The sequence below is a fragment of the Psammomys obesus genome, unplaced genomic scaffold (genome assembly GCF_907164565.1).
Source record: "Psammomys obesus unplaced genomic scaffold, mPsaObe1.curated_primary_1811, whole genome shotgun sequence".
Lineage (NCBI taxonomy): Eukaryota > Metazoa > Chordata > Mammalia > Rodentia > Muridae > Psammomys > Psammomys obesus.
Window position 1 is genome coordinate 50,208 of NW_026590258.1, and position 14,917 is coordinate 65,124.

The following is a 14,917-nucleotide window of genomic DNA, read 5'->3' on the forward strand; positions in this document are numbered from 1 at the left end:
TTCCAATAAAAAGTCACAGGCTAACAGAATGGTTGCATTAACAGGATCCATCATTCTTTTGCATCCTAGAAAGACACTTCTGCAAGAACAATAAACACTACCTCAGAGTAAAGAGCAGAAAAAATATTTTTCAAGAAAATGGACCCAGAAAACAAGCTAAGGTAGCTATCCTAATACCTAATAAAGTAGACTTTATTGGACTTTACTGGACACAATTACCCTTAGCCTTGACAAATCAAGTAGGCAATGCTGCTCCGCTAGCCTTCGGACAACCTCATCCTATGTGTATATATTAATGAGACATAGACCAGCATCTGTTTTGTGAGTGTCCTGAGGCTGATTTGCAACCTTTCTCTCTGTTTAAAGTGCTCAGTGGATGGATATCAGTGTCCTGTAAGATGTCAGACAATGCAGAAATGCAGGGAAGAGCTAAACAAAGAGGGGATGAGTGTTCTAGGCAGAAGAAGGCATCTATCCTTGTGTCAGTCAGAAAGGCCATTGTCTCCAGCTTCTCTGTGTACAGCCAGCTGATTCTCCCCTCTGTTAATCCCAACCCATTCCATTACGTAAGCATTCATTATTTTAATGGTGGTTTATAATTCAGCCCAAATTACTAATCTTTAAACATTAAGCCCTTGTTTATGTTCAAGGAAAAAATGTCAACTGACTAGTCACTATTGTGCAGTGACTAGGTAAAGGAATGTCGGTGTACCAGAATTTCTCATGGAAAAATGCATTTTTACAAACATTCGTTAAGGGGTTGGTAGTAAAAATGTCCGATAAACACAGTGTAAATGGCAGTTGAGAACAGTCATATCGGGCTGGACTGAGGACTTCATGATTAAGAGCAGTTGCTGCTCTTTGCAGAGATCCCACATGGTGGCTCACAACTTTCTTTAACTTTAGTTTCAGGAGATCTGATGCCCTCTTCTGACCTCTGTATATGGCAGGCAGTCACATAGTGCACAGGCAACACACACACACACACACACACACACACACACACACACACACGTTTTTAAAAGAACAGTGGTATTGCTATAACCTTTAAGATAAATTAGAGTTCATTTCATATTGAAATTTCTCTAAAGTCTCTAATATCTTCTGACTAAACTGCCCAAGTTAATACATTTTCTTCACTGAGATTTATGTTATGGCCTTTTGATGCTTTTGCAACAAAACAAAAATATGTCTTTTACATATCCTAATTCTTTGAAGTGTTTCCTGAACTAATCCACCTTGAGACAAAAGCACTATATTTGGGTTGAAGGGAACAATTACAGTTACAGTGATTGTTACACATAACTACTAATTATATATTGAGGGAGGCAAACATTTATTTACAAACATTATAAACCCAAACTTAAAACCTGGAGGTTTAAAGAGTTAACGCAGGAAAAATACTGACAGTTCATAACACTAAATTCAACTGTTTCTGATACAAGGTTCTTAAACAGCAAATCTAGAGTGAATTCCCTTACAACTTCTGGCATCTAGGTAAGTCTTTTTCCTATTTCTGTCAGTTTAATTTATTCCTTCAATATATGTATCTGAGCCAGGAAAGTGACTTTTAAAACGCAATGACAATCTGCAGTTTTTGAGATGAAGTTGATGTCTGTGAAACTCAGTCAAATCTTCACAAGGGACTGGCTCCTGCCAGCTTCCCTCTCTTTAAGGTAGGCGAACAGGTGCCTCCCTAGCCTCTGTGTGACCTTCACCCTACACTTCTCCTCCGGGGTATCCTTGACCACAACAGGCTCTGGCTCTGGGCTGTTGGGAGTTCCAGGGACAAAGATGCAGCCTGGAGAACTGTTTTCTCTCTGGTTTGGGGAAACAAGATCTTCTCTCATAGATGCCTCCACCCCTGCCCCACCCCGCTGACAAGTCCCCCACAGCTCTGGCGACTGAGCAGGAACTGCAGGCCTTCTGAGAGTGTCCTTTCCTGACTGACAGGACTCCTCTCTGTTTAGGGCTATCACCAATGTCTCTGAACCAGAAGACTGTGGACTCTCAAAAGTTAGCTGTGGAGATTTTCTAGTTAAGGTTCTTGCATAGTCTCGATGATAACGTTTCCGGAATGCTGGAAACCGGCTTTGTGCTGTTGTATCAAACAGCTGATAACCCAGATGTGATTTTACCCCATCAGTGTACTTGCTGGAATCTGTACAATGTGGGTCTTGGGCTGCTTTAACGATTCAGAATGGTGTCTGGCGCCCTCCAGTGCATACTGATGAAATAGCAAGGAGGCTCTGTGCAACTGTTTGCAGTTCATTTCAGAGGCATCAATAGGTAAATAAACACGATGCAAGTTGCCTTCTGGGTCTGAGTTCCCCGCTTGTAGAGCATGTCTGGAGAGAAGAAACAAAAGATTTCCAGGATACAGCCCTTTGTGGTGGGGAAGTCAGGGCAGCAGCTTGAAGGTAGCCGTGCACATCATACCATCAGTCAGGAAGCAGAAAGAGGCTGAAATTCTAGTTAAGAACTGGTATGTCCTTGAGAGTTTTACTTCAGAAAATGTGAACCTACCTCATGACATCGCTACATATAAATATGCTTGTTTGCTATTAATACAGCATTATCATCATCAATATTATTACTTAATATAATGTCTTCACTTTAAGCAAACTAACTTCATCACCACCACCCACCCCCATTTGAAATGACTCTTGTCTTAGCTCACAAAATGGCACAAGTGCACAGTGTAGTATTAAAGTGCCCACTAGAGGTGCATGTGTATAACCCCAACACTTCGGAGATGACCGGGAAGACCAGAAGTTAAAAGTCATCCTTCCTACATTGAAAGTTCATGGCCGCTTTCTGTGCCAATATCGCTCCTAAGACCTGCCAGACATTTTGCAAGAAATGTGGCAAGCACCAGCCCCACAAAGTGACATAGCACAAGAAGAACAAGGGTTCTTTGTATGCGCAGGGGAAGCTGCTTTATGACAGGAAACAGAGTGTCTATGGTGGGCAGAGTAAGCCTATTTGCTGTAAAAAGGCTAACACTACAAAGAAGACTGTGCTGAGACTTGAGCATGTTGAGCCCAACTGTAGTCTAAGATCTTAAATGTTGGCAGTTAAGAGATGCAAGCATGTTGAACTGGGTGGTGATAAGAAGAGAAAGGGCCAAGTGAGCCAGTTCTAAGGTGATTTTGTTATGAAGACAATAAAATAAAATCATGAGATTTTGTTCACCTCAAAAAACAAAAGAAAAGAAAAAAAGAAAGTTCATAGCCAACTGAAGGACATGAGATCCTGTCAAAGGAAGAAAGAAGAGGAGAAGCTAGAGAGAGATTAGGTAAGACTGAGATTGTGGACAAGATAACAAATTCTACCTTATTCCCAGTGTGTGTGTGTGGGGGAAATATGTGTTGAATTTAGTTGTTCTACCAGTTTTTAAAAAGGAAAACTTAAAGGAGGAAGGAAGGAAGGAAGGAAGGAAGGAAGGAAGGAACGAAGGAAGGAAGGAAAGAAGGAAAGGGATAATCCTGGGCCATAAACAAGCTGTGTGCTGGGCTATGGAATCCCACAAAGAACAGATATGTATGCTGCCTTTTCTCCTGGAATTTGTGTCTGAGAGAAGGACAAGAGTTGAGAAAAACTGTTACTTATCACAAACAGTATGGAAGCAACAAACACACAGAAAACACTGAGGCCCAATTTCTGGTTACGACTTAACCACTGGTTCCCAGAGTTGGTATGCAGGTTTTTGTTCTAAGGCTTTTATTGTAAATTAAAATAGGGGGTGACAAAAACCAATGATTCTTCAAACGTTTAAGAAACCTTACCTTACCTAAGCCAGGACTTATGTTTTGTTTTGTTTTGTTTTTTACCAACATTTTTTTTAAACTCGAGTCATAATGAAGCTTTAAATTGAAAAAAATAATAATAAGAAGAATCGACTTCAAGGGTGTCTTCAGTGTGATGGTGGGACCACAAGCTAAACATAAGCCTCTGTTCAGCCAGCAGGGAAAATATGAAGGGGTTTCAGCAGTGCTGTGCAGTACTCAGTCCTTGAAGTGCATTCAGCAAGGACTGCTATTGGTCAGGCAGACAGCTGAAGCAAAGGCTCCACTGACCACTTCTTCCCATTGCCTCAGAGGGTCCTCAAGGTCAGCTTTGTTCTGAAAATCTCCAATGGGCCACACTGTGCTCAGAGGGAGCCTTTCCAGGTGAATTTGAGGGAAGAGAGGATGTTAAGGGATTTGGTGTCATTTTCACAAAGTAAACACAGCATTCTGAAACAATGAACACAGATTCTCTGAGGGAAAGGCTCAGGTAAGTGACACAGATGAGAGTGCACTTATATTGGGGCTAATTTGAGAAAGTACTGGAAATCCAAGTGTGGGAGCTTCTGATGTATAAAATGAAGCGATTTGGGGATATCTGAATAAACCTCTTTCTTGGGTCAGAAGGAAGCTACTAGGAAATTGTGAGGAACCATCAGGAAATGACTAAGGAAGAGTGGCAAGAGGTACAAGAGTGGCACTGTCATAATTAATGGGAAGAAGCAATGTGGGAGACTGAGAGGGAACCGAGGTCACTCCTAAGTTCCTGCTCACTTCACTAAAAGAATCTCCTGAGGATCAGCTACTGAGAGGTCAGTTCAGAACAAGCCACGGAGCAGGGCATAAAGGTAGGTCAGAGTGTTAGCCATGTTCCAAATGAGGAGACTGAAGCGCAGGGAGGTTAAGAAACATGTCCCGTGGACGTCGTTCAATGATACAGTGCTTGTCCAGAATGCATGACACCCAGTTCTTTCCCAGCACTATGTTCAGGGGAGAGAGCGCTGAGAGAGGGAGGGAAAAAAGAAGCCTGCCCAAGCTTACCCAGCAGGAAACTGCAAATCACTCCCTGCATTCAGATCATCTTGTCTCAATGATATACCTCTAGCCTGTCCAGCTGAGCATCCCATAACAAATCCTTTGGTCTTAAGAGTTCCTGATTTGCTTACTAGCATACAAGATCACTGTACCCCAAAACTTTGGAGTCAGTCTCTCATAAAGGAAAATCAAGCCCTACTGGAGACAGCTCATTCAGTTCAGTAATCTGATTTTAATAAAGAGGTTGGATTAGTCCTTCAATCTGGGAGGACCCTATCTCTAAAATCTTGTGTACACCTTGCATGAGGACATGCAAAACTTGCAGAAACTGAAGCAGAGAGACTGTGCCAGTGGGTTTAGCACCATCATGCTGTGAATTTCATTTGATTGCCACATATGGGTTATTCTCCTGGTTATTACCACATTATGAAACCCTAATTGTTTTTTTTTTCCTATTCTGTATGAATTGCCTGGAAGATGAGATGCAAATTAACACATAATATAATTACAGCTCCTCTCATCCTATTCAAAAGTAGTGTTCTTTTCCATCAGACTCATGTAAATGACCCTTATTTTGTTTAATTTACAGCATCCTCTTCTAGTCCTGGAGCCAAGAAAGAGCATGAAGAACCAAAGCAATGCTAGAGAGAAATAACATGGCTGGCGTATCACAATACCGAAATTTAAGTTAAATTATGGGGATATAGTGACAAAAACAATCTGGTACCAGCATATAACAGACAACTAGACAGATTGAGCAGAAGAGAGAACCAGGAAATAAACCAACAGAGCTATGGCCATTGTGCTGACTAGTTCAATAAGAGTCATTTGGTAAGAGAGAACTTCAACTGAGATCACATCCACACCAGATCGGCCCCTGAGGAAGCCTGTGGTGCACTTTCTTGATTCATGGTTGATGTGGTAGGGACAGTTCACTGTGGGCAGTACCAAACCTGGGCTAGGGGTTCTGTAAGAAAACATGCTGATAAGCCCCTGTCTTGTTCCATATTTTCTCCATTTTCTGAGGTCTATCCTATTTGCCTTTCTCAGTGAGGATTCAGCATCTCACCAAGGATCCTCCTTAAAACAGAGGGCCTCTGAAAGACTCTACCCAGCAGGATATTAAAGCAGAGGCTGAGACTCACAAACAAACTTTGGAGCCTGTGGTAGCTCAGTAATCAATTGGTTTCCCATAGTGAGGGGAACAAGGACTATTTCTAACAGGAACTCAATGACTGGCTCTTTGGCCTCCCCACCCCCCAAGAGAGGAGCAGTCCAGTTAGGCCACAGAGGAGAGCTTTGCAGCCAGTCCTGAAGATACCTGAAAAAACAGGATCAGATGAATGGGGAGGAGGTCCCCCCTATTAGTGGACTTGGCAAGGGGGGCACGGTGGAGATGAGGGAGGGAGGGAGGGACTGGGAGGGAATGAGGGATTGGGACATGGCTGGGATACAGAGTTAATAAAATGTAACTGATAAGAAAAAAATAAAATTAAAAAAAAAAAACCAACAACGACAACAACAACAAAAAAACCCAAAGAAACTTTGGGCAGAGTGCAGGGAATCTTATGAAAGAAGGGGGAGATAGAAAGACCTGGAGAACAATGGAGCTTCTCAAAAAGAGCAACCAAAAAAAAAAAAAATGTGGGCCCAGGGGTCTTTTCTGAGACTGATACTCCAACCATGGATCATGCATGGAGATAAAGTAGAACCCCAGCACAGATGCAGCCCTAGCAGCTCATGCTCCAAGTGGGTTCACTGGTAATGGGAAAAAGGAAAGTATCTGACATGAACTCAGTGGCTGGCTCTTTGATTGCCTCCCCTAAGGGGTAGGACAGCCTTACCAAGCCACAGAGAAAGACAATGCAGACAGTCCTGATGAAACCTGATAGGTTAGGGTCAGATGGAAGGGGAAGAGATCCTCCCCTATCAGTGAACTAGGAGAAGGGCATGGGAGAAGAGGGATGGGGGGTATTGGGAAAGGACAAGGGAAGGGTCTACAGCTAAAATACAAAGTAAATAAATTGTAATAAATAAAAATAATTAAATTAAAAAAAAAAGAAATCAGGCTGAGCAAGTCTTGGGAAGTAAGCCAGTAAGCAGCATTCCTCTATAGCCTCTGCTTCAGCTTCTGCCTCCAGGTTCCTGCCCTGTATGAGTTCCTACTCTAAATTCCTGCAGTAATGGACTTGATGGGAAACTATAAGTTGAAATAAGCCCTTTCCTACCCAAGTTACTTTTTGTCATGGTGTTTTATCACACCAATAAAAACCTAACTAAGGCTAATTTTTGACAAAAGAGCAGGAGAAGAAAGATAGCCTTTTCAGAAAATGGTACTGGTAAAACTTGATATCTACCTGCAGAAAAATAAAATTAGATTCATATCTTTTACGTTGTGCAAAAATGAATTCAAAATACATCAAAGCTCTTAATTCAAAATATGCTTGAACTCCTAGACAAAATCATGTAACATAGACATCAAGACACTGGGGTCAGCAATAGCTTTCTGAATAGAACTTCAATAGCACAGGAACCAGACCCAAGAATCAACAGTTGGAACTACATGAAATTCAAGTTTCTGCACAGCATGACAAAAGATCAGGAGAACACACAGATAGCCCACCAAATGGGAAAAACTATTTGACAACTACATTTCAGATAATTCAGAAATTATAAATTTAAAATCGTCAGAAATTCAATGAAAAGGAAATAAAACTCCCAACAACATGTTGGCTAATTAATTGAATAGATGATTTTCAAAAGAAGAAACACAATGGCCAATACTTTTTCTTAATGTGCTCAACATCCCTAATCATTAGGTAATTGCAAATCAAAACTACTTTGAGATGCCACTTTACTCCATTCAGAATGACATCAAAGAAATCTGACAACAAATCCTGGAAAGGATGTGTGGAAGCAGAAAGCTTATTCACTGCTGGTGGGAGTGAAAATTAATCAATCCAACCATTATGGATTCATCGAAAAGTAAAAAAATATATCCTTTTTTTTCAAATGACCCAGAAATTCTACTTCTGAACACAAATCCAGCCCACCACAGAGATATTTGCACATGCAAGTTTATTGATGCTCCACTCACTAGAGCAAGGAAATGGAATCAAACTAGATGAACATCAGTAGGTGAATTAATAATTAAGTTTGGTACATATATGAAATTTAGTATGTTCATCGCTAAAGGAAACCAAAACCATAACATTTGCAGAAAAGCAATGAAGTTGGAATATATAATATTAAGGGAGTTCACCCAAGTTCTTTTCAAAACCAGCAAGTGCTCTTAAGTCCTGAGCCATCTGTCCAGCCCTGCACATTTTTTTTCAAATCTAGATTCTGCATATGAAAGAAAGCATGAGCTCTTTCTGGATCTGGCTTGTCTTTCTTAACAGGATGATCTGCAGCTCCACATACTTTTCTGCAAATAACATAATTCTGTTGATCCTACCTGAATAAAACTCTATTTTGTATACAATTTTCTTTAACCGTCCATCTGCTGATGGGCATCCAAGGTCATTCTACTGGGTGTTGTGAGCAGTGCTGGAGTTACCATGGATACACAGCCGCCTCGGCAATACACATCCTAAGATTCCATGGGGAGAAGGCTCAGAAGTGGTGGAGCTGGATCATACAGCAGGTCTGTGTTTAGTGTCAGAAACCTCCAAGCTGGTTTCCACGTGGCTTCACCAGCTCACAATTCCACCAAGAGTGTAAAAGGGTTTCTTTTTCCAGTATCTTGCCAACATTTGTTGGTGTTTGTTTTCTTGATGACATTCTAACCAAAGTGTAATGCAATCTCAAAGTCATTTTGATTTGACAAAGATGTAAAACTTTTTTTTCATGTTTTTCAGAGATATTTGAAAAGTGCAATTGCACATTTGTTAGATATTTGCTGTTTTGACATCTATTTTTTTAGTTCTTCATGTATGTGTCCATTAATCCCATGTCTGATGAATAACTGACAAGGATACATGCCCATTCTTCAGAATGTCTCTTCAGGCTGACAATTATTTATTTCACTATATGGAAGCTTTTGCTATGACACAATTCCAGTCCTAAATCAGAAAAGCAAATCTATACCAGCCTCAAAAATACCCTTAGAATAAACCTCTCTTTAGTTTCAATAATTGAAATTTATAAATGTGTTCCTTAGCCTAAAACTAAATTTTTAATTAGTCTTTTTATACTTCCCACTAATATTTATTTTTTGTCGTATATCCCCAAAATTCTCTGTACTTGTAATTGTGATTAATTCCTTGATTTTTTCTTTGATTTTTCACTGGTATTATTTTAAATATCCACGTGCATGTTTTTATATAAACTTTCTACTTAGGCTTTCTGAAAATGTTAAAGGTAACATGGGTCATATGGAAGGAGACAGGTTCACAGCCCTAGCTGCTGCATGGTGATTATTTTCATCCTATCCTTCTATGTGGTTGACCAAGAAGGTCAAGGAGAAAATGAGTCACGGTTGAGTTTGTTGGTAACAGGCATGCAGCAGGCACGCAGTCTTGTTCATTACTCTATTTTGGACTCAATATTAACATTTCTTGGATCGTAATGCTTCCCTCATTGTTTCCACCATTAACATGGTGCCCCCTGTGGGAACACTGGCCCAACACTAATGAGCTATTCACAGGAGAAACAGGAGCAGGGTTCCAGGAGCCAAGGTAAAACTACTAGAGGGAAAGGGAGATGGTTGGCTCCTGATCTAAACTGAATTGCTATTAAGAGACAGAAACATATTTTTAATTATGTAATCTCTTTGATTCCCATTTCCTTTAAAATGTAAAGGTCAAATTCCCCTTGCAAATGCTAAGGGCCAGATCTGATATTTACTGTCTGTGATGACTGAGTTGACTAACACTTGAAGTGTCCTGTTTAGCCAGATGCAGCAAAGCTTGTTTTGTTGTTGTTATTTCCCTTTTGTTATCATACAAAGTGCTATGTAGAATAATTAATAACTGCTGTCTTTCTCCTTTTGCATCTCATTTCTATTTTCAAATAGGATTCTAGGGCAGAGAATGTGGAACAGTGAAAGAGGTTTTGCCTAGCATGTGTCAAGTTCTGGATGCACTCCCCAATACAGTATAAAAAAATGATTCAATAAATAAATCAAAATATTATGATAAGCTGGGTGTAGTGGTGCATGCCTGTAGTCCCAGCACCCTCAGATGCAGAGGCAAGTGGATCACTGTGAGTTCAAGACCCACCTGATCTACAAAAGTGAGTCTAGGACAGCCAAGGATACACAGAGGAAAATATTATATGTATGTATATATACATATGAATATATATATTCTTAGAGAATATATATAGAGAGAATATATACATATATATTCTCTAAGAAAGAGAATTGTTTAAAGACATGAAGATTTGTGATAACTTCTACTTTTGCAGGACTTCACTATGCTTAGAGATTGCTTTAAGCTGCCCTCCCTGGGCTAGCAAGACAGCACTTGACTTTTAATCTGATGGCCTGAATTCAACCATTAGGATTCACATGGTAGACAAATGAAGTCCCACAAGTTGCCATCTGACTTCCACACATGGGCACACAAATAAGTAAATACATAGAAGCAATTTAACATTTTTAAAGCTAATCTTCCAGGGCTCACATCTCATTAAATTTTCATTTCAGCAAAAGAAGAGAATTTTCTTCTCACACCTGGTTCTCAGCCCCTCTCCTCTTCCCTCTGTCCCCATCTTTTCTTTTCCTCCATCCTTGGAGGCCAGAGCAAAGACAACCTCTTCAAGCAGCAACCTTCCCAATTCCATCAGCTCCCTGTCCTGCTGTTCTGCACAGTCCTGTGCACACTGTCCATGCTGGCACTTTAGCTCACATTTTTCATTGCTTCATCTTTCACTGACAAGAAAGATAGAAAACAGGCTGCTTTTGTCCGTACAATAGAATCTGAAAGGTATGAAGGGGCAGATGTGCCCAGAGCTTGGATCTCCACCATCAGACTCTCTTCCTCCTCCAATTCTTGACTTTTTCTCTCCACAGTTTCCTTCTTATTTGAGCTCTCCCCAAAATGGCTTTTATCCAATACTTAGAGGCCCCAGGAAAAAAAGGGGCACTGCTTCTGCAGAAGCTACAAATACATGTCCCCCAACAGTAAGCAAGCCTGAACCATTAGTCAGCTTCATTCATGTCTTGACTTTGCCAAGCTTTTTCTTCTTTGCCTTTGCCATGCACATTTCTTTCCCTGCTGCCCTAACCTCTGCTTAATAAATCAGAAACCATCTGGGGAAAGGCAGTGCCTTAGAAAAACTCTAAGACATAGCTATTCCAGGGGGAACCTCAGTCATCAGGGGTGTGGGGCACGAACTATTGCAGGCAGTCATTAACTGCCTCCCTCTTAGCAGAATCTAACATTCTCACAAGGATTGAGCTCATTCAGCACAGTGTACTAACTCTCCTCTGAGATAAACATTCCTTCTTAGAGGAAGGCTCCTAAAGATAACTGATGTTCTAAATGGGAGTAGAGTACTCCACCTTGCAGGAAACTGAAGTTGAAACTCAGTTGCTTTAGAAGGTTCCTGAAACTGAACAGAGTCACTAGGCCTCTCTCTCCCCAAGCATATATAAGCAGTAAAGAATTCTAAGAGACAATCACAGACAAGATGAGCTGCCTTTGAGAGGCTTAGCCCAGATGAGCTCCCTAGAAACAACTGACACATTTCTTGGAAAAGGGCCTCCTCAGATTGTCAAACTGGCTGCAAGTTGTGCCATGAGCACAGGTTCCGGCTTTCCAGCTTTCAGGAGCCATCACTCATGCTGAATCAGACTTCTGGTGATAAAGTTGTTTTTGAGTCGTTTCTGCTCCTGTAGGTAACCCCAGTAGAATTCAGTGGTTCACCAAGTTGGACTGTAGAAGTATCCTTACTTTGGTCTATTGCTGGTTCCCTATATGAGGTTAGTAGATGCTTGTTCACCTTTTCTGGGAAACAGTGTCACACAACATTCACCAACACCCCTGACCTTTTCTGAGTAACATAGTGCCTACAGCAGTCTTCTCTTAGCTGTGCTTTGACTCTTAAATAAAGCCCATAGCCTGAACTCTTTCTTAACTGTACCTGTATATTCTCAGTATCTCCGACTAAGATATAACTGTTGGACTTCAATTTCACTCAATTGTACTTCCTCCCCATTATCAGTATCCGTGGCAGTCTATCACTAGCCCCAGTGAGCCATGACTTGCAGGACCTGCACACTATGCTTTCATCCCATGGACTTGTCAGACTTCCCTGGGACCAGCCTCAGTCACAGAATACAGAAGAGATGATACTGTGAGATTTTCAGGTCTTGGGAAGATATGTGACTTTTCTGCATTTAAGCCCATGGGGATTATAAGTACTGCTGAAGAGCCCCAACCATCACAGTGTCCCCAAATGTAAACAAAACCAAGAGCCAAGTGAGTGACAGTAGTGGTCACTGATGAGTTTGCACAAGTATGTAGCTGTGTCCACTTCAACTCTAAGAAAATAAAGCTTTTTTGTTTGTTTTGTTTTGCTTTGCTTTAAACCAGTAAATTTTAAGTTCAGTGTACAATAAAATAATAATAATAATAAGCCCAACAAGTACATTGACCTAATGAAGGTCAGACAGTGTTAAGGTATGAAAAATTGTTTTCAAGGATCTGCAGAGATGGCTCAGTGATTAAGAGCACTGAATGTCCTTCCAGAGGATCCAGGTTCAGTTCCCAGCACCCACATGGGAGCTGACAACTGTCTGTAACTCCAAGATCTGACCTTTTTACCCAGACATACAGGCAATGCAGGCAAAACACAAATGCTCATAAAATTAAAAATAAAAAAAATGCATTAAAAAATAGAGGAATATCAAATGGCAGAGAAACACTTAAAGAAAGAGGGTGTCTCTGACATGAACTGATTGGCCTGCTCTTTGATCACCTCCCCCAGAGGGGGGAGGAGCCTTACCAGGCCACCGAATAAGACAATATAGCCACTCTTGATAAGACCTAATAGACTATGGTCAGAGAGCAGGGGAGGAGAACCTCCCTTTTCAGTGGACTGTGAGAGGGACATGGGTGGGGAAGAAGGAGGGTGGGATTGAGAAGAGATGAGGGAGGGAGGTACAGGGGGATACAAAGTGAATAAACTGTAATTAATAAAAATAATTAAATTAAAAATTATTTAAAACAAATCTTTGTGCTGACAGTGCCCATGCCTCATACACCTGTGTGTAACCACCATCTCCAGATTCACCACACAGAGTGTGCCCCCAGGCCAATCAGTTCATGAAAAGCAGTGCACTGCTTTTCAATGCATGTCCAAGCCTAGCAATTGTTGTACATACCTGATTTCCCAGCCTGGAAGATAGAGGAAGGAAGACTGGAGATTAAGTTACAGTTTGTCCTCAGCTACACAGTGGATGCTAGCCAGGACGACTTCAGATTGTCTTTTACAATGAAAGAGAGACTAACTGAATGCATAGTCACATCCTGATACATTCATCTGGCTCAAGAATTCTGGGTGTAAGGACCACGCATGGACATAACGTAGAATCCCTATACAGATGTAGCCCATGGTAGTTCAGTGTCCAAGTGGGTCACATACTAAGGGGAACAGGAACTGTCTCTGAGACTAACTCAGTGGCTGGTTCTTTGATCACCTCTCCCTAAGGGGGGAACCAACCTTACTAGGCCACAGAGGAAGACAATGAAGCCCGTCATGATGAGACATGATAGGCTAGGGTCAGAGGGAAGGGGAGGAGAACCTCCCCTATCAGTGGACTGGGAGAAGGGAATAGGAGGAGACAAGGGAGGGGGATACAGCTGAGATACAAAAATCAATAAATTGTAATTAATAACAAAATTAATTTAAAAAAAGAATTCTGAGTGTGACTACAAAAAAGTATCCATTTCTATTAGATCCTCAATTAATTATGATGCACAAATTTGAAAACAGTGCTAATCCATTTAAAAATACACCGAATTCAATATATATGCATATATGTGCTTGTGTTTTTTTTTTTCAAGAAAACTGTTAATATTTGCTCTTTGGAGCATATATTATATTGATGGTATATGAACAATGATATAACTTTTATTTATAGGGATTGTGTGTCTTGACATCTTCAATTCACTGGATGTTTTTAACTATAATCTCTAATGCTGATTTGTTTAATAATGTAATATCTGAAAACATGAGTTCTTAAAATCACAGTAATCATCCCAAAAGTGTGACTATTACTCTATAAAATAACAAAAATGATTTAGGTTTTGTTCTTTGGACAAATGCTAATGTATCTTTAATGTTTCAGCTATTGTAAGTCATGGATATTGTGAGAATGTTTCAGGCAACATCATTCCACATGAACACTGGTATACACTACTGAGCCTGGGTGCACAGCAAGCTATACCACCTAGGTTTTTGTAAGGGAACTTTTATTTGCTTGATTTAATAGTCATCTTAGAGGCTTACTGCCTCTATGTGTTAACCTAGGCCTAGTCCTGGAAGCTTCTAGCCTCCATACAATATAACCTAAGCCTAGAATGTTTTCAGTCTCTGAGACTTACTGCTAAATGAGCTCACCCTTTCTAGTTTTTTTCTGAGCTCTGGCTGGCTGGCTTACTCAGCTGATCTGGCTCAAACCCCTCTCCAAGCTGACTGATTCAATCAGGTTTTTCTCAATTTCTCACTGAATAGTTGTGCTTGGTCTCAAATTTACTCTAGTAATCTAATCTAATCTTCTAATCTTCTGGCTTCTGATCATTCTGTCTTCACCTGTGTCTAGTTTGTTCTCTATTCAACCTCTCTCTCTGTAAAACTCTCTTGGTAAAAACTGCCTCTGAATTCTATGAAATGAACCGTCATGAACTCATCTCCACTGCACTGACCCTCAACTCACTGACTCTCTACTGCCTGAACAGAACTGACTAGAACTCAGAGATCTGCATGCCTCTCTCTCCTGAGTGCTGGAATTAAAGGCATGTACCAAGATTACTGAACCTAAGCTTTTCTTTACTTGAAACTTGCTCTATTCCAGGCTGTCCTTGAACTCAGAGACCTGCTTGCCTGTCTCCTGAGATAAAAGGCATGTGTGTATTCCGTGTTGC

General features: G+C 40.7%; 2 pseudogenes; one reads left to right on the forward strand and one right to left on the reverse strand.

The window, feature by feature from the left end:
- Nucleotides 1-1,628: 1,628 nt before the first annotated feature.
- LOC129676391 (RAD9, HUS1, RAD1-interacting nuclear orphan protein 1-like) lies at nt 1,629-2,531 on the reverse strand (annotated as a pseudogene).
- Nucleotides 2,532-2,806: 275 nt separating this feature from the next.
- On the forward strand, nt 2,807-3,145 carry LOC129676394 (60S ribosomal protein L36a-like; annotated as a pseudogene).
- Nucleotides 3,146-14,917: the final 11,772 nt, after the last annotated feature.